Genomic DNA, 22,069 nt, shown 5'->3' with positions numbered 1-22,069 from the left:
CCTAGTGTTAACCCCTTCCCTGCCAGTGACATTTTTACAGTAATCATTGCATTTTTATAGCTGATCGCTGTATAAATGCCAATGGTCCCAAAAATGTGTCAAAAGTGTTCAATATGTCCGCCATAATGTCACAGTCCTAATAAAAATCGCAGATCCCTGCCAATACTAGTAAAAAATAAATAAATGCTATAAATCTATCCCCTATTTTGTAGACGCTATAACTTTTGCGCAAACCAATCAATATACGCTTGTTGTGCTTTTTATTACCAAAAATATGTAGAAGAATACATATCCGCCTAAACTGAAGAAAGATTCACCTTTTTTAAAAAAAATTGGGGATATTTATTGTAGCAAAAAGTACAAAATATTTGTTTGTTTTTTCAAAATTGACGCTCTTTTTTTTTGTTTACAGCGCAAAAAATAAAAATCGCAGAGATGATTAATTACCACCAAAAGAAAGCTCTAAAAGAATGTAAATTTTGTTTGGGTACAGTGTCGCACGATCGTGCAACTGTCAGTTAAAGTGACACATTGCTGTATCGCAAAAAATGGCCTGGTCATTGGGCAGCCAATTCTTCCGAGGCTGAAGTGGTTAAACCATAGTGGATTATGTATACCTCCATACTCAGCCCTATTTTTTTTGCGCGGTCATGACACAATTTTTTTGCCTATGTTATTTTTGTAGTCATACCGACATAAAGATTCATTGAATACTTTTTCAATGAGTCACTTGATGTAAAGTACACTTTATCGGATTGGCATAGCGCAGCCTGTTATTTTTACATGTCAAAGAATTCCCATAAAGAGTCCGGAATCTCTAGCACAGCGACACACCTCACTCTCATTACTTCTCTAGTCCGTCTTGTGTAAATACAGATAGCCAGATTCTCAGAGACTTACGTCGGCGTATCAGTAGATACGCCGTCGTAAGTCCGAATCTGCGCCGTCGTAAATTTAAGCGTATTGTGGAAACCAGATACGCTTAAATTAGGCTAAGATACGAGCGGCGTAAGTCTCCTACGCCGTCGTATCTTAGGGTGCATATTTACGCTGGCCGCTAGCTGGCGCTTCCTTTGAGTTCGGTGTAGAATATGCAAATGACTAGATACGCCGATTCACGAACGTACGTACGCCTGTCGCAATTAGTTACGCCGTTTACGTTAGAGATATGCCGGCGTAAAGATAAAGCTGGTCTCTAGGTGGCGCATCCCATGCAAAGTATGGACGTCCGAACAAGCGTATCTTTTTACGTCGTTTGCGTAAGTCCTACGCGAATAGGGCTGTACGTAAATTACGTTCACGTCACAGGTGCTGAGCCGACGTATTTTTTGTGGGTAAATAAGACGTGTATTACTGAGCATGCGTGCGCATGCGCCGTTCGGCCATGCATCTACATGGGGTCAAGCCTCATTTAAATACAACACGCCCCCTACAGCCTACTTTGAATTACGTGCGATTACCCTGGCCCATTTACGCTACGCCGCCGTAACTTAGGAGGCAAGTGCTTTGTGAATACAGCACTTCTCTAAGTTGCGGCGACGTATCGTAAATACGGTACGCTACGCCCACGCAACGTAGATCGGCCGTACCTGAATCTAGGCCAGAATCTAGATCAGTATTATAAAATCTCGAATAGTAAATTCTAATTGGTCACTATCTTTAGAATATAATTGGCTGCTATTTTCCTTATATATTTACAATAAATTGTAAGCAATGTTAAAATGTATCTACAGCCAAGAACAGGAAGGTAATGTATTGCAGCTTCTTTTTTCAGGTAATTCCCCTTTATTCTTACCTGGTGATCCTGCCATTGACACACCACTATCCCATGGTTTTCTAATTTGTGGTGGGCCAGCATTGTCACCTTAGGTCAGGATGTGTGCTAGGACTACAGAACGCCTCCCTCTCTCCTCATCTCCATAAAATGGATCAAGGTGTCCTATAGTCTACATAGATAACTGTGAACAATGTTAAAGTGATATTAAAGCTTTGTATTTTTTTTTAAATACATGTGTAGCACTACCCCCAAAGGAGCTGCTGCATTGTTTTGGGCGTCATGTTACCTCTATTTCTTCGCCGTCTAGGGCAGGGGTGTCAAACTCAATTTCATTGTGGGCCGCATCAGCATTATTATTGCCCTCAAAAGGACCGGTTGTATCTGTAAGATTAGATGTCCCCTTCCTTTACATTAGATGTCAAGAGCCACAACACCATCAGAAGTGGAGTCCCCCACTCTCCCTTACAGCACAGTGCACCCCCCTTTCCTTATGCTGCTGCTGGGAAGAAGCTGGATGCATTGCTTAACCACTTATGGACCGCCTAACGCCGATATACGTTGGCAGAATGGCACAATCACGTACCTGTACGTGACTGTTAAATGCCTAGCCGTGGGTCGCGGGCGCGCGACCCGGTCCGAAGCTCCGTGGCCGCGGGACCCGATCACCGCCAGAGTCCCGCGATCGGTCCCTGGAGCTGAAGAATGGGGAGAGATGCGTGTAAACACACCTTCCCTGTTCTTCACAGTGGCGCTGTCATTAATCGTCTGTTCCCTGATATAGGAAAAGGCGATCAAAGACGTCACATGTCCAGCCCCCTACAGTTAGAAACACATATGAGGTCACACTTAACCCCTTCAGCGCCCCCTAGTGGTTAACTCCCAAACTGCAATTGTCATTTTCACAGTAAACAATGCATTTTTATAGCACTTTTTGCTGTGAAAATGACAATGGTCCCAAAAATGTGTCAAAATTGTCTGATCGCCACCATTAGTAGTAAAAAAAAAATATTAATAAAAATGCAATAAAACTTTCCCCTATTTTGTAAACGCTATACATTTTGCGCAAACCAATCGATAAATGCTTATTGCGATTTTTTTTTTACAAAAACATGTAGAAGAATACGTATCGGCCTAAACTGAGGAAAAAAAATAGTTTTTTTATATATTTTTGGGGGATATTTATTATAGCAAAAAGTAAAAAATATAGATTTTTTTTCAAAATTGTCGCTCTATTTTTGTCTATAGCGCAAAAAATAAAAACCGCAGAGGTGATCAAATACCACCAAAAGAAAGTTCTATTTGTGGGAAAAAAAGGACGCCAATGTTGTTTGGGAGCCACGTCGCACGACCGCGCAATTGTCAGTTAAAGTGGCACAGTGCCGAATCGCAAAAAGGGGCCTGGTCCTTTTCCTGCATATTGGTCCGGGTCTTAAGTGGTTAAAAGCAGAAAGTAAAGGTCTTGAGGAGGACCAGAGGAGGGCCACATGAAATAGCCTGGAGGGCCGGATTCGGCCTTGTGTTTGACACCTCTGGTCTAGGGTATCAGATGAGAGTTGATAAAAAGTTCAATGTCCACACTTTAGACTTCCTTTTCTTTGCTTTATTTACCAAACGTGGTAGAAGAATAAAGGTCGTAGTTGAAAAGGTGGAAGGGTAATATGTAATAGGTTCAGGTGTATAACTTTTGTTCAGAAACACTCCTGCTTCCAGAAACGCAGCTTTAGTCCCCACTCTAGCCAGAGCGGGTATTGTGCACCTGGATAGGCCTCTCTCACTAACCTAGCAGCCAGGGTGTTGCACGGAAATGGGTAAAGTCTCTGCCACAGACATTCCCAAAGATGGAGGTATATTTGGTCTAAGATCCTCTCAGCACAGGAGTAAGCACCCGGATCTCTCCCAAAGAACTTCTGAAAAAATTAGAACTGACAGGCGATCATCATCCAGCCTTCCAGTAATGGTGCGTCCTTCGATGAAGTTCAAGGCCTCTCCTGAGATACCAGCCTCTTGCCCCGGTGCTCTCCAAGACAGGTTCTTCATTGAGTAGCTTCTTCCCTCCAGGACAGACAGCTCAGGACCACTCTACAAGCGCAGACCCAGTCTGACTACTGAGCCTACTTAGTAGATCACAACCCCGGACCAACGTGGTCCCAGAGTCAGGAACACTTGAACACGCACCCCCGGTCATGAGGGCCACACACGGGGGGTTGGTGGGACAACAGACCCAGGATCAGCTACGACCCTGAACTAGTGACGTCTGTCCCTTAAGTACTCCTCCCCAGCATGCTCAGCCGGAAGATCCACTCCCTCGGATTGGCTGCTGAAGGGGAACACCCAAAACACCTTGACCTGACTGCTGCCACCCTTGGTCTGGGATGATAAGGACACTCCAGACAACAATAGTGGTCACTCACAGTACAGCCATGGCTGTAACAGAGGCCCAAATTTAGTGAAAAATCATACAGTCTGAGCCAACTAACTCTCAGGCCTTGTACACACGACCGAACAAGTCCGCTGAAACTGGTCCGTCGGACCAGTTTCCGCGGACATGTCCGACCATGTGTAGGGCCTACCGGACAGTTTTCCGGCCTAGCGGACAGGTTTCCAGCGGACAAAAGTTTCTTAGCATGCTAAGAAACTTGTCCGCTGGAAGCCTGTCCGTCGGACATGTCCGATGGTTAGTACGACTCATCGGACATGTCCGCTGGCCCGAAATCCCGCACATGCGTGGAAGCATTGACCTTCCGTGTCAGAGAACGTCAGTGTCGTCTACGTCACTGCGTTCTCAGTCTGCAGGGATTTTGGTCTGATGGTGTGTACACACATCAGACCAAAACCTCTCAGCAGACATGTCCGATGAAAACGGCCAAAGCTGTTCTTTCTGCACTCCTGTGACTTGTTTTTGGCAGACAGCGGGCTGAAGTCCGCTGTCTGCTGATGTCACAGAGCCGGTCCAGGCTCAGGCAAGATTGTGACACTGAGCTGCTCCCTCCACAGCCCAGCAGGGGGGGGTGAGAAAGTAGAGAGTGGTGACTAACAGTCACCAGCTCTCTGCTTGGGGAGCTGTGAGAACCGAGTGATCAACGGCATTAGATCGCTCAGTTCTTAATGTTAGAGCCGGGGGAACCGACGCTGCATTTGCCTAGGCAAGTAGATCTGCAAAAAAAAAAATTCTCTTTTAAAGCAAACCTGTACTTTGTTAATTTACTGGGAATGTACATACAGTAGCTCACCAAAGTGAGTACACCCCTCACATTTTTGTAAATATTTTATTATATCTTTTTATGTGACAACACTGCAGAAATTACACTTTTCTACAATGTAAAGTAGTGCGTGTACAGCTTGTATAACAGCGTAAATTTTCTGTCCCCTCAAAACAACTCAACACACAGCCATTAATGTGTAAACCGCTGGCAACAAAAGTGAGTACACCCCTAAGTGAAAATTTCCAAAATGGGCACAAAGTGTCAATATTTTGTGTCTCCACCATTATTTTCCAGCGCTGCCTTAACCCTCTTGGGCACCAGAGCTTCACAGGTTGCCACTGGCATACCTCCCAACTAGGGATAAGCTCCGTCGTGTTCGCACAGTCCACATGCACAGCCCCGCCAGGAAGTCTGTTGCGCTAACCACAGGCAGGGAGACATTTCCCCGATCTCTGCAGCGGAGCTTCGGGACAATGTCTCTCTGCCTGTGATTAGTGCAGCGCCGTGCAGACTTCCTGGCGGGCTCTACACGTGGACTGTGCGAACACACCAGAGCGTATCCCTACTCCCAACTTTCTGAGATGGGAATGAGGGACACCTATCACCAAAAATATGCAGGCATAGAACACACCCCTTGCCACGCCCCCTTAAAGGAAAATTGTACAAAAAAATAAGATTAGTTAAACCCACAGGTGCTGTTTTTACCACTACTATTCCTTTATATTGGCTTTTGGAATTTACAAATGCAGCAATTTAGAAACTGGGTGAAAGGTTTAGCAGTGGGACACACTTTTTGATAGATAAAAAGTGCATTTTATATACAACTATATGGATCAGACCGAAATGAGGACAGAGGGACATTGTTCCAAATCAGGGACAGTCCCTGGAAATCAGGGACAGTTGGGAGGAATGGCCACTGGAGTCCTCTTCCACTGCTCCATGACAACATCATAGAGCTGGTGGATGTTAGTGTTAGGCCTCGTACACACGACCGAACATGTCTGCTGAAACTGGTTCGCAGACCAGTTTCAGCGGACATGTTCGGTCATCTGTACGTCTGACTGGACAATTTTCCTTCGGATCGGACAGGTTTCCAGCGGACAAATGTTTCTTAGCATGCTAAGAAACATGTCCGCTGGAAGCCTGTCCGTCGGACATGTTCGGTCGTCTGTACGACTTACCGGAGATGTCCGCTCGGCCGAAAGCCCTCGCATGCGTCAAAGTGATTCGACGAATGCGTGGAAGCATTGACCTTCCAGGGTCGCGCACGTCGCCGCGTCATCGTCGCGGTGACGGCGCGGCCACGTCACCGCGTATCCTGTCCATGGGTATTTTGGTTTGATGGTGTGTACAACCATCAGACCAAAATCCGGCAGCGGACATGTCCGATGAAAACAGTCCGGCGGGCCATTTTCATCGGACAGTCCGTCTGTGTGTACGAGGCCTCAGAGACCTTGCTCTCCTCCACAGTGGCATTCTTTATTTTTATTTGGGGGGGGGGCTGTGTTGGCGGCAAAGAAAGGGGGCCCCTTCAGGTAGGCTGTACAGGGCCCCATGATTTCTATCAGCGGCCCTGACACGCATTATACGCCACAAAATCGCTATGACTCTCATAGCTGAACCACAATGAAGAGAACAGAACCTTTTTAGCACCCCATGTTTCCCTCTCCTTTCCCACATTCTGGGGCCTGTTCTGTCTTTTATTAGAACATGTCACCACTATCCAATCATCTCCCATTTTTTTGCAATGGGTAGCTTTTAGGGTCAGGTCTATGAAAGGCTGTGGAATAATAGCAGAGTGTAATAAAGGAACCAGGTCATGGTTGAAGCAGATACACAGGGTGGAGTGCAGGTTTATCTCATTATCTCTCTTTAGCTACTGTTTATTGACTCGTTTTACAAGCACATATCTCAGCTCTGGTCACCAGGAGCCGCCATAACACCTCTCCTCACATCACTGTATATACACACACAGCGTCAGGAGGACAACCTGTGTGCGTTATGACGTAAAGAGGACGCCCGGGCCGCGACGTTGACAGGACTACAGAAGTGGGCGTGGACTTTTTTTTTGCAGCCTGCGAGTCCCTGAGCTCGGAGCGTGTGCACGTCTGGTGAGGGGGGTAGTCGGGTGCGCGCTCGTGTGTCAAGCCAAGGCCCGCCGGACTGACTGCGGCACCGAGTGAGGGAGGAGGAACGGGGCCCCCGGTGTGTCACTCCGCCAGCAGGTAGGTGTCCTCTGTCATTTACCGTGTATGTATGAGGAGCTCCTCCCCCCTGTCACTGAGCTCCACTCATACTGCTGTCATCCCTCCTGTGTGTTGTATGTACTGCCTGTGTGTTGTATGTACTACCTGTGTGTTGTATGTACTGCCTGTGTGTTGTGTGACAGCGCCTGTACCCCGTGTGATCTATGACAGCGCCTGTGTGTTGTGTGACAGTGTTTTGTGTGTGTCAGCGCCTTCATCATCACCCAGGAGGCTCCTGTCACCTAATAATCAGTGTTGTCATCCACAGACCCCTGTACCATGTTCAGTCCTCATCCTCCATATATATATGTATATGTGTGATCTATGACAGTGCCTGTGTGTTGTGTGATGGTGCCTGTCCCCCGTGTGATCTATGACAGCGCCTGTGTGTTGTGTGACAGCGCCTGTACCCTGTGTGATCTATGACAGCGCCTGTGTGTTGTGTGACAGCGCCTGTACCCTGTGTGATCTATGACCGTGCCTGTGTGTTGTGTGACAGTGTTTTGTGTGTGTGTGTGTGTGTGTGTGTGTGACAGCGCCTTCATCATCACCCAGGAGGCTCCTGTCACCTAATAATCAGTGTTGTCATCCACAGACCCCTGTACCATGTTCAGTCCTCATCCTCCATATATATATATATGTGTGTGTGTGTGTGTGTGTGTGTGTGTGTGTGTGTGTGTGTGTATATGTGTGATCTATGACAGCGCCTGTCCCCCGTGTGATCTATGACAGCGCCTGTCCCCCGTGTGATCTATGACAGCGCCTGTCCCCCGTGTGATCTATGACAGCGCCTGTCCCCCGTGTGATCTATGACAGCGCCTGTCCCCCGTATGTTGTGTGACAGCGCCTGTCCCCCGTGTGATCTATGACAGCGCCTGTCCCCTGTATGTTGTGTGTGTGTGACAGCGCCTGTCCCCTGTGTGTTGTGTGTGTGTGTGTGTGTGACAGCGCCTGTCCCCCGTGTGATCTATGACAGCGCCTGTCCCCTGTATGTTGTGTGTGTGTGACAGCGCCTGTCCCCTGTGTGTTGTGTGTGTGTGTGTGTGTGACAGCGCCTGTCCCCCGTGAGATCTATGACAGCGCCTGTCCCCTGTATGTTGTGTGACAGCGCCTGTTCCCTGTGTGTGTGTGTGTGTGTGACAGCGCCTGTCCCCTGTGTGTGTGACAGCGCCTGTCCCCCGTGTGATCTGTGACAGCGCCTGTCCCCTGTGTGATCTATGACAGCGCCTGTCCCCCGTGTGATCTGTGACAGCGCCTGTCCCCTGTGTGATCTATGACAGCGCCTGTCCCCCGTGTGATCTGTGACAGCGCCTGTCCCCCGTGTGATCTGTGACAGCGCCTGTCCCCCGTGTGATCTATGACAGCGCCTGTCCCCCGTGTGTGTTGTGTGACGGCGTCTGTGTGATGGCGCCTGTCCCCCGTGTGTGTTGTGTGACGGTGCCTGTCCCCTGTGTGTGTGTGTGTTGTGTGACGGTGCCTGTCCCCTGTGTGTGTGTGTGTGTGACAGTGTTTTGTGTGTGTCAGCGCCTTCATCATCACCCAGGAGGCTCCTGTCACCTAATAATCAGTGTTGTCATCCACAGACCCCTGTACCATGTTCAGTCCTCATCCTCCATATATATATAATCTCCCCCCCCCCCCATGATGCAGAACGGCCCTATGGGGGACAGTATAGAGAGTGAGTGGTGTGGAAGGTTCTGGAAGGAGGAGGTCTCCGCACGTCTTCATGTGAAATGGATTCTGTGGTTCTCCACTCACAATGGTAATCCAGAGAGCGGTGTGGAAGGTTCTGGAAGGAAGGACTTCCATAGAGAACACAGGGAGGAGAAGGTGGATCTTTTATTCCGCCAGCAGTTTGGCGAGTCACAGTCCAGGGGTGTCCATTGTCCACCTTCTTCTCCTTCCTGTGATCTCTATGGACGTCCTTCCAGAACCTTCTACACCGCTCTCTGGAATACCATCTTATAAAATAGACGTTCCACATACAGAGTGCAGATCCCTCCTCTCTATCTCCTATCTATATGTCGGGATACACGGGGCACACTGTGCTATATTATATAGAATATTTATTCTAAGGAGGACATCACCTGACACCATTGTAGTTGATACAATGAAACAAATCCCGGCCTTCCAGGATCAATATGTAGCAAGAGTCCAAAACTGGGAGTTGTGCCACACAGGGTTTTTTTTTTTAAATGTTCATAAAAAGTTACATTGTGACAGGTTTTGTCTGACATTATGGGCTCATGTACATTTGCTACGACTCTAGCATGATATTTAATGCGTTTTTGATGCTTTAAAGCGGGAGTTCACCCATTTATAAAAAAAAAAAATTTCTCCCCTTAGCTTCCTGCTCGTTCGGTCTAGGGGAATCGGCTATTTGTATTAAAATATGAGCTGTACTTACCCGTTTTCGAGATGCATCTTCTTCCGTCGCTTCCGGGTATGGGTCTTCGGGAGCGGGCGTTCCTTCTTGATTGACAGGCTTCCGACAGTCGCATCCATCGCGTCACTCGTAGCCGAAAGAAGCCGAACGTCGGTGCGGCTCTATACTGCGCCTGCGCACCGACGTTCGGCTTCTTTCGGAAAATCGTGACGCGATGGATGCGACCGTCGGAAGCCTCTCGGAAGACTGTCAATCAAGAAGGAACGCCCAGTCCCGCAGCCCATACCCGGAAGCGACGGAGAAGATGCATCTCGTAAACGGGTAAGTACGGATCATATTTTAAAACAAATAGCCGATTCCCCTAGACAAAACGAGCAGAAATCTAAGGGGAAAAAGTGCCCTCTAAGGGTGAACCCCCGCTTTAATGAATAGTGTGTGTGTGTGTGTGTGTGTGTGTGTGTGTGTATATACATATATAATGCAACACCGCATCTCCTGTGCCTCAGTACAACCATACTGAATGTCCTGTACACGGAGCAGACACATCAGCCAGAATACATATATAATCCGTGTCCAATGTCTGACACCCCCTCCCCCCCCAGTACCTCTGGTATTCTCTCATTACTTTCCGTAGATCTCACCTTTCATTCATCCTTCATTTCTGTACCCCTCATAGGTGGCCCCGGGGTTATCATCAGAAAATCCATCACCAGTGTTTGAAATTATAAAGATAAATGTCCCCTTTGCTTCATATTGGTCTGTCACTGTGTGATATTAGAGATAGAGATATATATATATATATATCTATCTCTATCTCTCTATCTCTCTATCTCTCTATATAATCTCTGTTACGGATTACAATTTTTGTGTTAAAAACATGTAGCCAAGTATGACACTGGTATAAGAATGTGTACAATGATACCACTGCTGGATCCAGATGAGGAGGGGTTAACATCAGTCCGTTGGCATGTAGATGTCCCATGAAGGGAACTATCACAACTCCCAGTGGATGGTTGTAGAATCCCAGGGTGATAGAGGGAAGTGTAACAGCCCTTGCGTGTGGCAGATAGTAAGGTCCCGCCGGCATGCAGATATGAAGGCACAGCAAAGGAGCCCTTCAGATGGACACGGCAAGCCCCGCCGGTGTCCATGACGTCACCGGATCTCCGACGGAACTCCCTGAAGACCCAGAAGCCGGCGGAGAGGTGAGTACCAATCAAAAGAATTTTGATCGATCAAAAAAATTAAAGATTAATCAAGGAATTAATAGTTAATTTCCACAGTCCTAATATATTATAATATAAAAATTATAATTTTACATATTAGAGTCCACCATAGAGTCCACCATAGAGTCCACCATAGAGTCCACCATAGAGTCCACCATAGAGTCCACCATAGAGTCCACCATAGAGTCCACCATAGAGTCCACCATAGAGTCCACCGGCCCAAAATCCTCCTTGTGATGCTCCTCTGCTTCTTATTAGTCTGACACTTTCTTGTATATAATAAACAGGTTCCCCGCAGTGTCTCAAACGGCCACTCCTTCTATTTTGTATTTAAGGGGTTGTAAAGGTTTGTTTTTTATTTTCTAAATAGGTTCCTTTTAAAGCGGAGTTCCAACCACAATTAGCATTTTTTTAAATGTATGTCCTTTCATCCTGCGTTTTTTATAATATAAATCCGGTCACTTACTATTTTACAATCCGCCGCCGATCCGCATAGTTATTCAAAAAAGATAGTTTTATAAACTATGTCTACACCGTTGTCATTTTGCTTGTGGGCATTGTGAAGCCCACAAGCATTTACTTCCTGGAAGTCTTGGATGGGGAGTGATAATTGGGTAGCGCACTGCATCCTGGGAAATGACACACATTTCCCAGGAGCATTAGAGGGAGATGATGTCAGGATCCTAGGTGATTCCAAAGGCAGATTTCATGGGACTGCATAGCAACAGGCATTTCCAGATGAGTAAAAAAAATTTTTTTTTCTTCTTTTTTTAGGTCTAATGAGCACAATAATGAAAAAAACATTTTGGGATGGAAACTCCACTTAAAGGGGTTGTAAAGGTTTGTTATTTTCTAAAATAGGTTCCTTTAAAGTGGTTGTAAACCCAACCACACAACTTGCACCTACAGGTAAGACTAGATTAAGGCTTACCTGTAGGTTCAAACAATATCTCCTAAACCTACACGGTTAAGGAGATATTTTCACAAAAACGGGCACTGATGTCTACGGCGCATGCGCATTGTAGACAATGGCGCAGGCGCACTGAGGGTGCTGTTTTTGTGAATGGGATAATCCGGGGTTAATGCCGTATTTCCGCGCATGCGCGGGGATCTGCCGGTCCCACGCGCATGCGCGGAGTGACGTCATCGCCGTTTTGGCCAATCACAGCGCCGGATCGGCGATAACAGGAAGAAGCTCCGAGGGTAAATGGCGGCAGAGGGGAACGAGGAACACTTCAGGGGCATCGATTTAAGGTAAGTGCCACATAATGAGCTAGTATGCTAAATTTAAGAGGGTTTACGCTAGTGCATTGTTGGTTCACTTACATTTTCCTTCGATTTCCCTTCTAAATGTTTTTTTTCTTTGTTTGAATTTCTCACTTCCTGTTCCTCCTCAGTAAGCTTGCCCCCATGATCCGAGCCGTTCTGGCTGGGGGTTAGTCAGCATGCTCGCCCCCTCCCTTGGGACTACATCCCTGCAGGGAAATGCTGTGAAGATTCACATTGTCTCCCCGCAGGAATGTAGTCCCAAGGGAGGGGGTGAGCACGCTGACTAACCCCCAGCCAGAACGGCTCGGATGATGGTGGCAAGCTTACTGAGGAGGAATAGGAAGTGAGAAATTCAGACAAAGGGGAGGGGGGGGGGGGGACCAACATCGAAGGAAAAGGTAAGAGCCGGTTCACACTGGGGCGACTCGTCAGACAACTCAGCCGCCTAACAAGTCGCATCCCATTCTATTCAATAGAACCGTTCTAATAGGAGCGACGCAAGTCGCTCCGACTTAGAAAAAGGTTCTTGTACTACTTTGGGGGCGACTCGGGGCGACTTGCATTGACTTCTATACAGAAGTCATTTTGCAAGTCGCCTCTGAAGTCGTCTTCAGGACGCCTTGCCGAGTCGCCCCCGATGTCGTGCCGCCCCAGTGTGAACCGGCTCTAAGTGAACCAACAATGCACTAGCTTAAAGGAACCTATTTAGAAAAAAAAAAACAAAAAAACCTTTACAACCCCTTTAAAGGGTAAGGTCACCCTTTGCAAAAAATGCACATCATGTTGCAGGTAAATGAGCAATTATTATTATTATTATTATTATTATTATTATTAATAATGGGGTAGATTCAGGTAGGGGCGCGCACTGCTACGGCGGCGCAGCGTACCGTTTTTACGCTACGCCTCTGTAAATTACTGGAGCTACGCTTCATTCACGAAGCATTTGCTCCGTAATTTACGGCAGCGTTTCGTAAAAGGGGCCGGCGTAAGCGCGCGTAATTTAAATGATCCCGTAGGGGGCGTGGATCATTTAAATTAGGCGCGTTCCTGCGCCGAACGTACTGCGCATGCTCCGTCGGGAAAATTTCCCGACGTGCATTGCGGTAAATGACGTCGCAAGGACGTCATTTGCTTCGATGTGAACGTAAATGGCGTCCAGCGCCATTCACGATCCACTTACGCAAACGACATAAATTTCGACATCTATACTTACCATTGGCTGCGCCTCCTTTTACCATTGGCTGCGCCTCCTAATAGCAGGAGCAGCCTTACGACAAAAGCAACGAACACAAACGATGTAAAACACGACCGCCGGGCGCGCGTACGTTTGTGAATCGGCGTGAGTATGCAATTTGCATACTCTACGCTGACAACTACGGGAACTCTGACTGATAGAGGCCAATCACCAGCTGAACAGCTCTGGCCAATCAGACGGCGGGATGGCCAAGACAGTGTGGCTCGGGCTGCCTAGAAAGTCCAATCAGCGGGCTGTTATCTGTCAACCATGCACAATGAGGGGGGGCCCAAACGCTTAGTTTGCCGGGGAGGCAGAGCTAACCCAGTAGCATTATCGGCCAATAATTTTGGGTGGCCATTATCGGCACCTTTTTCTTTTCTATTGGAAAAATGCAGCTAAGCCTATTTTCGGCCGATAACTTTACGCAGGCGATATATTGGTGCATCTCAATTTTTTTTCTACAATACTGTCTGTAAGGTATTGCACTTGTGATCAGCAGATTATGGGTAGAAATGCATGGATCCTGCAGACACTCGGTAAGCTGCCTGCCCATACCTCGTACAGGCAGACAGTTACTGGAAGATCAATGAACTATGGGAGCGCTCGCCAGCAGAGAACTACAAGCCATTGGCTGCAGTGGATGATGGCGCTTGTAGGCATTCATTTGCAGGACACTATGAATGAATGATGGGGCCTTGTGGGCAGAGCCCCTCACAGCAGATAAGGCTTCGCCTGAAAAACGCTCAAAAAACGCCCCAGTGTGAAAGGGGCCTAAAGGAAAAAACACTTTGCATCGCAAGTGCACTTGAAAGTGCAGTTGCTGTAGATCTGAGGGGGAAATGCAAGGGAAAAAAAAACCCAGCAATTTTAGCTTGCACATGATTGGATGATAAAATCAGCAGAGCTTCCCCTCATTTCAGATCTACCCCTCAGATTTACAGGGACTGCACTTCCAAGTAGTGCAAAGTGGATTTGCCTTTCGTAAATAACCCCCTTTGTGTCACTTTACTTTTCTGTCAGCCCCTTCATATTTGATGTATTACTTCATTAATCTGACAGGTCATTCATCACCTCTCCAGTCTCGTTTCCTGCTGTCTTCCTCCTTCCTGCAATTAACATTTTATGCCCATCGTACCTGTCCCACAACATTTTTACTTCCAACAGTGCATGCAGGGATGGGTAGTCATTTGAGAGGGGGCAGGTCACTTCCTTAGCCCCATGCCGTCTCTAGAGTTTGCATTACAGTATCATTATAGAGGGCTGCAGTTCAGAGGAATCAAAACATCTACTGTACTTTGCTTTCTTACCACTTATCTACTTGGGCACTTTCACCCCCTTCCTGCCCAGGCCAAATTTCAGCTTTCAACACTGTCACACTTTGACAATTTACTCAGTCATGCAACACTGTACCCAAATGAAAATGTTATAAAAAAAAAAAAATCCACGCAAATAGAGCTTGCTTTGGTGGTATTTATTCACCACTGGGTTTTATATATATTTTTTGTAAACAAATGGAAAAAAACAGCACATTTGGGGGGGGGGGGGGGGGGGGGGAATAAAAAATTAAAATAAAAATCAGCTGCAGTTGGAGCAGCTGTACTAACGATACAATGTTAGTAACACAATCTCCCTCGCTGAGCTGTTGCGTTCTGACAGGGGGACACCCCCGAACACTCCGGTAAGCAGTCTCTGCACATCGGACAGAATGTCAGCCGGTTTTTATTGAACAGGTCGATGTCGCGTGGCATTCGGTTTGGGTGTACAGGGCTTTAGTCTCTTCAACCTCTAGGTCTTACAGAGCAGCATGTCAACACAATGCACCACAGTGGAAAAGTGTTTTTCAGCTCTTTTAATTGCTGCCCTTTCAAATGCCTAAACAACAAATGCTGTCGGTCTCCCAGCTCCTAAGCAACCACAACAGCATCATTTAACCACTTAAGACCCGTACTAAAGCTAAGACACGGCTACAATGTGGCTCTGCTGTTCCAGGAGAGAGTGTCTATTGACATCCTCCCTGAACCACGCCCCTTTGGGCCTTATCTGTGATGAGCTGTGTCCAATCACAGCTGATCACATGTAAAACACACTTACAGGTTATCGGCCTTCCTTTCCTCATGCACTGTCACAGCGCGAAGAGTGGAGAGCCGGTAACTGACAAGTACACAGATAATCAAGGGCACTGATCATCAGTGCAGCCTCATCAGCGCTTATCATTTGAAGGAGAAAAATTTCTTATTTGCAAAATTTTATAACAGGTTAAGGTTCAGCTCACATAGACGCACACTGAAGGTGTTTTATTTATATATATATATATATATATATATATATATATAAAATATCTTTACTTTTTTTTTTAAACGTTAACATGCGCGCACACACACTAATAAGTGTGTGTGTGTGTGTATGTGAGCTGCACGATTAATCGCGGAGAGAATCGCGATTTCGATTCTCCCCGCCCGCGGGATGACCCGCGATTCTGCTTTTTCACAGCTGGTTCCACGCAGAGTCATTATTCAGGGCCCCCGATTATTCGCCGCTAACGCCGCCGCCGCTAGAGGTCCGCGGCCGGGCGGAGACAATGTCTCCGACGGCCGCCATTTTATTGTAGACCATGCAATAGGAATTGCTCAGTGCAGTGTGGACAGGACGGGAGGAGCCGGCCGGGTGGCTGCTAATAGGAATTGAGCTGCAGCACCGCCCACCTCCCGCCCCACTGATGTCTGTCTGTGAGTGTAATGACGTGGGAAGGGGCGGGGGTGGGCGGAGCTGCAGCTCAATTCCTATTAGAAGCCACCCGGCCGGCTCCTTCTGTCCTGTCCACTCTGTACTGAGTCTATGCTGCTGGGGCATCATACCTGAAGATGATTTAAGGGGGCCTGGTGTAAGGGGGCGCCCCGCTGGGATGCCTGGTGTAAGGGGTGCCCCGCTGGAAACGCCTGGTGTAAGGGGGTGCCCCGCTGGAAACGCCTGGTGTAAGGGGGCGCCCCGCTGGAAACGCCTGGTGTAAGGGGGCGCCCCGCTGGAAACGCCTGGTGTAAGGGGTGCCCCGCTGGAAACGCCTGGTGTAAGGGGGCGCCCTGCTGGAAACGCCTGGTGTAAGGGGGGACCGACACTGGTTCCACGTAACCAGCGTGGAACGCAAATGACGTCGACAGATTTATATGGGGGGAGAGGGGTGTTCTGGCATTCAGTTTTTGAGAATCGTGATCTTTAGTCTAAGCAAAAGATCGTGATTCTCATTTTGACCAGAATCGTGCAGCCCTAATATATATTGGTGTGTGTGTGTGTATAATATATGGAAGTCTGCAGAATTATAATTAACACTCGGATGTTTTAGATTCTTGTTGTAGCCGATCCCCATAAAGGAAGATAAGATATTCCTCAGTTTCTGTAATTCTGTTTCCACTTCGGTTTTAAAAATAGCTGCTGCAGCCCATTGTTGGTTCATTATTCATTTTTCACTCACCTCTCCTATCTTTACATCCATGGCTTGTGTCAACAGTGTCACTACAAGGACATTTTCATTCATGCCTTCATCATTTCCTTGTAGTTAATTCATTGTACTCCGGTCAACCTACTCCTTTTTGTTTTTAGGTACAAAGGACACCTGTGGAGATTAATTCAGGGCTGCATTTGTTGATCCCCTTGTGAAAATTGGAGACACTGCGGTTGATTTACTAAAACTGGAGGGTGCAAAATCTGGTGCAACTGCAGAGAAACCAATCGGCTTCCAGGTTTTATTGTGAAAGCTTAATTGAACAAGCTTAAAGGGTCACTAAAGGAATTTTTTTTTTTTTTTGCCTAAAATTAATGTCTGCAAGGTAGACAGACAGAATAGTGTAATGATTCTGTTAAAAAACGAGTAAATACCTATTAAATTCCTTCATCTATATCACCTCCGGCATTCTAGTTTCTGTTCTCTCATTCACTTCCTGGTTTGCATCGCTCGTTCATGTAAGAACTATATTTCCCAGTATGAATTGTGGCACGCCCAGTAATTCACACCTCCTTGAAGTCTCTAACACGTAGAGAGCGTCCTGTTGCACAGATGTAGTTCCCAGGAGGGGGTGAGCACGTTACTGACCACCGCAGTAAAGCCTCCCATCACAGTGGTCAGTAAAATCAGACAAGCAGGAAGTGAACAGAACAGAGAAGAAATAGAGCAACTTCTGAGCAAAAACAAACAATGAGGAAGTGAAAAGAGGAATGTCTGCAGGTAAAGGATGCTTATTATGATAAAAATAATTTTCCTTTACAACCCCTTTAAGTTCGAAGCTGATTGGCTATCGTGCAGAGCTGCACCAGATTTTGCACTCTTCAGTTTTAGTAAATTAACCCTACTGACTCTGGAATCAGTACAGAGGAGTTCAGACTTAAATGTTCTGTGACTGAGCCCAGGTTCACAGTAATGGAGCCGTGCGAGTTCCTGAAATCGCAAAAAGTAGTATAGAAACGTTTGAAATTGGTGCAGTGTCGCAGATGCTGCACCGATTTAGGACGGCGTCATTACCGGCAAATGCCTGCTGATTTGACGTGCCAGAAAGCGCAAAACATCAAAGCATTTTATGTGTGTGTGTGTTGTGTTTTTTTTATTTTTTTTTTTATATATAAAATGGACCCCTAAGCACAAATGTCATTGCTTTCATGTTTTATTTATTTACACTTTTTTTTCTACTTCCACAATCATCAGTTATCGCACTTTCAAATCTCCAGATCTGCGATTTGGTTATTTAAAAATAAATTGCAGTGTCTCTGCAGGCTCTCAGTTTCCACCCCCTTCAAAGAAAATCTTCTTTTACAGTTACCATCCCCCACCGAATCATCTGTCACTCTCCCCCTCCCCATTTATATTTCCAAATCTGTCAGTCGCCATTTTTTTTTTTTTTATTAAATGACCTTCTGCTGTCACCAGTATTTAAAGGTAACTATAAACATTAAATGTTCATTACTGCTCTACTGTACTGATCATTGATCTTTGTATGGGCACCTAGACATTTGTCCCCAATGGTGCCTGTTGTGACAAAGCCTCTGTTCTCTAACAGAACTTGGTCCGCAGTCGATGCTTCCTCTGTCCAGAACCAGCACCACCCAAGACTCTCCAGCCCCCCCCCCCCCCCCCCGTCACCAGACAACAGACAGACAGGTGGCTGGAGTTGATGACGTCAGCATGTTTTATGAGTCCCAACATTATGAAGCCATCACTATAATATGGCATATACAGGGTTCCCAGAGTCTGTGTGTTTTGGGGGGGGGGGACATGTACTTGACTCCAAAGTAACATTACTTCAAGGTCCCCAGGCATATACCTTGCAAAGAGTATTGTTCCCTTTAAAATCCATGGCCCATAATCAGAAGGCAAGAGGCTAGCACTCGGTCCTCTCCAAAAGCCTCTGTCCCGGCTAGGTCTGTCACAGTGCCCTTTTGTTAGATCTCTTTATTGTACCCAAGCGATAAATCTGGGTCTAGGAATATCTATATAATAAACTTTGGCAGGCAGCTTAAGTACTGTGTCTAAGGGCGGCCATAGGTGTTGGATATCTTGCTGAGATTGTTGGGTTGGGACATATCTGCCTATCCTGGAATGAGATGAATGAATGTTGGGTCATGACGTGGTCCTTATACTATGGTGATAATGGTTCAGAGGAATCTCAGGTGGGACTTCTATACACATTGGCCCAGATTCACAAAGGAGATACGACGGCGTAGCGCCATGTACGCCGTCGTCCGAATGAGAGCCGTCGTATCTATGCGGCTGATTCTTAGAATCAGTTACGCATAGATGTCTATTAGATCCGACCGCCGTAAGTCTCTTACGCCGTCGGATTGTAACTGCACATTTACGCTGGCCGCTAGGGGCGTGTACGCTGATTTACGCCTAGAAATATGTAAATCAGCTAGATACGCGAATTCACAAACGTATGCCCGGCTGACGCAGTACAGATACGCCATTTACGTTAGGCAGTTACCCCTGCTATATGGTGGCGTACATGCGGCGTACCAATGTTAAGTACGGACGTCGTTCCCGCGTTCGAATTTTGAATGTTTTACGTCGTTTGCGTAAGTCGTCCGTGAATGGGGCTGGATGTAATTTACATTCACATTAAAACCAATACTTCCTTGCGGCGTATTTGGAGCAATGCACACTGGGATATGTCCACGGACGGCGCATGCGCCGTTTGTGAAAAACGTCAGTCACGTCGCGTCATGGTTATTTTACATAACACACGTCCCCCCCTGTTCCAAATTTGAATTAGGCGGGCTTACGCCGGCCTATTTACACTACGCCGCCGCAACTTACGGAGCAAGTGCTTTGAGAATACAGCACTTGCCCGTCTAAGTTGCGGAGGCGTTACGTAAATCGGATACGATACGCCGATCTACGAGAATCTGGGCCATTGTTTTTATTCTGTTTGCACCAGCAGGCGAGTATTTGCAGTGGGGACCCAGGTTCACATTAATGAAAGGGAATGCTACTATTAAAGCGGAGCTCCGCCGTTCAAAAAATATTAAAAGCCAGCAGCTACATATACTGCAGCTGCTGACTTTAATATTAGGACACTTACCTGTCCTGGAGTCCAGCGCTGTCCGCAGCAGAAGACGAGCGATCGCTCGTCACTCTGCTGCCCCCACCGCTATCCTCAGTGAGGGAAACAGGAAGTGAAGCATTGCGGCTTCACTGCCCGGTTCCCTACGGCGCATGCGCGAGTCATGCTGCGCCGTGCTCACTGGTCCCAGCTGTGTGCTGTGAGCCGTGTGTTTCCCAGAACACAACGAGGGGGGTACGGGAAGTGACGCACTACCCGCAGAGTGGACTACCGGAAGTGGGTATCTGCTGGAGGGTTCCGGTGAGCGGATGTTCCTCTTTAGGGTGGAGCTCCGCTTTTAATATTGTTTTCTGCCTTGATTATTTATTGGATAAAAAACACAAAACCCTGTGGGGGATAAAAAAAAGTGGAATCCCAGATATGATTCGGGCAACATTTATTCGTGGTGCAAATCCCAGCTGTAGGAATTGACTGATACCTGCTCCTGGGGTTAACCTCTGAGTATGACGAGAGACAGATCTACAGTGACTCTTTTTTCAAAATGACCATCCTTGTAAGTTCCATTAAGAGAAATCCAGCTCTAATGCCAGGACAAGGTCCTTTAGCACCCATGGCAAAAAGGCCAACGTGCCATGAGCTGTGAACTACTGTAGAATCATAGGTTGCAGCTCCTGCCCTTTTTCTGCCCCAAAGCTGCCGCCATTTTGCCTACCCAGGGCTGGGACAGAGAGGTGGGCAGGAGGGGCGGCTGCCCTGAGCACTGTGGAATCGTAAGGTGGGGGGAGGATTTGTGTTGGTAGAGGGAATTTGGGGGCAGCAGGGGGTAAGAATTGTTCTAAGAGGGGAAATTTGTGTGTGAGGGGGGTTAGTTTTTAAAAGTGGTGATTTGGGGGATTTGTGACGTGATATGGGAGGGGAATTTTTTTTCTTTCTTTTGGAGTGGGGGTTGTGCTGGGGGGGGGGGGGGATTTGGAGTGGGGTGGAAGAATGTGTACTTGAAGGGGAAATTTGAGGGGTAGAGGATTTGTGCTAGAATTTTTATTTTTTTGAGGGGGGGGGGGGCATTTGTGCTGGGAGGGGGGATTTCAGCAAGGGGGCAGATTTCCATTGGGAGGAGGGGCAATTTATTCTTGGGGGGGTTTTTGCTGACACATAGTGCTCATAATAATCTTGGGGGGGGGGGGGTGCAGTTTGGCATGTTCACCCTGGCTCCAGATGACCTTGTCCCAGCACTGTGCCTACCCCTCAGCTCAGCACCACTCCCTCTGTTGGTTAAATGGTTTACCTACAAATTAAATGCCCCCCCTTATTGGCTTCTAGGCCTTCATTCAGAATCTGCTGCCATCTTTACAGACATTACTAAATGTTATTTGTGAAATCCTTTTCCTGCCTTCCCACATCTCCCCCCTCTTATCAGTGATTATTCCATCCTCTGCCTTGTGTCCATTTATCTGAACTTTCAATTTTTCTAGTGATCTGTTCCTAATATCCTCTGTGTCACCTTCCAGCTTTACCTACTGTGTGTTATTTATAGAATGATCTAGTAATCATAAAATGCATCATAAAAATCCAGACGCCTTTCTGTGGACTGCCTTGTCAGGTCGGTTTACCCCCCCCCCCCCCCCCCAGATATCTATTGCCAGATCTATACTGGCTTTATCTAAATATCCATTTTGTGTATCATAGTCTTCTGTATGTGTCGGCAATTCCCAGTAGAGTCGACATTTGGCATCAGATAACGGAAGTCTCTTCTAGAATTCTCTTAGATCATGTTCTTTTTTATGACATTGGGCCTTGTTTATCAAGGTTTCTGCGGGAGGCTCCAATGGGTTACCCAGGCATGTGATCTCTGATACTTAAATGAGTCTGGTGTGTTTGGAATTTGTAAGGCTCCATTCATTCACACTAGCGCAACTCCAAAGTGGCATGATTTCTAGTGTCACCTGACTCTACACTCTATGGCCCAGATTCTGAAAGGACTTACGATGGCGCAGCGCCATGTACGCCGTCGTAAGTCCTAATCCGACCCGTTGTATCTATGCGTCGGATTCTTAGAATCAGTTGCGCATTGATATCCATTAGATCCGACAGGCGTAAGTCTGTTACGCCGTCGGATCTTAACTGCATTTTTTTTACCGCTAGGTGGCGCTTCCGTCGAATTCCGCGTTGAGTATGCGAAT

The 22,069-nt window shown here is 47.0% G+C and overlaps 1 protein-coding gene across 1 annotated transcript in view; it reads left to right on the top strand.

Moving 5' to 3' along the window:
• The first annotated feature begins 7,043 nt into the window (after positions 1–7,043).
• MADD (MAP kinase activating death domain) overlaps positions 7,044–22,069 on the top strand; it is a 149,513-nt gene continuing 134,487 nt past the window's right edge. The window contains 1 exon segment of the mRNA XM_040328248.1: positions 7,044–7,205. The gene's annotated coding sequence lies outside the window, so the exon portion shown is untranslated.

Source organism: Rana temporaria, chromosome 11, assembly GCF_905171775.1.
Source record: "Rana temporaria chromosome 11, aRanTem1.1, whole genome shotgun sequence".
Taxonomy (NCBI): Eukaryota; Metazoa; Chordata; class Amphibia; order Anura; family Ranidae; genus Rana; species Rana temporaria.
Note: the sequence above shows the minus strand (reverse complement) of the source record. Positions and strands in the feature narration are given on the sequence as shown.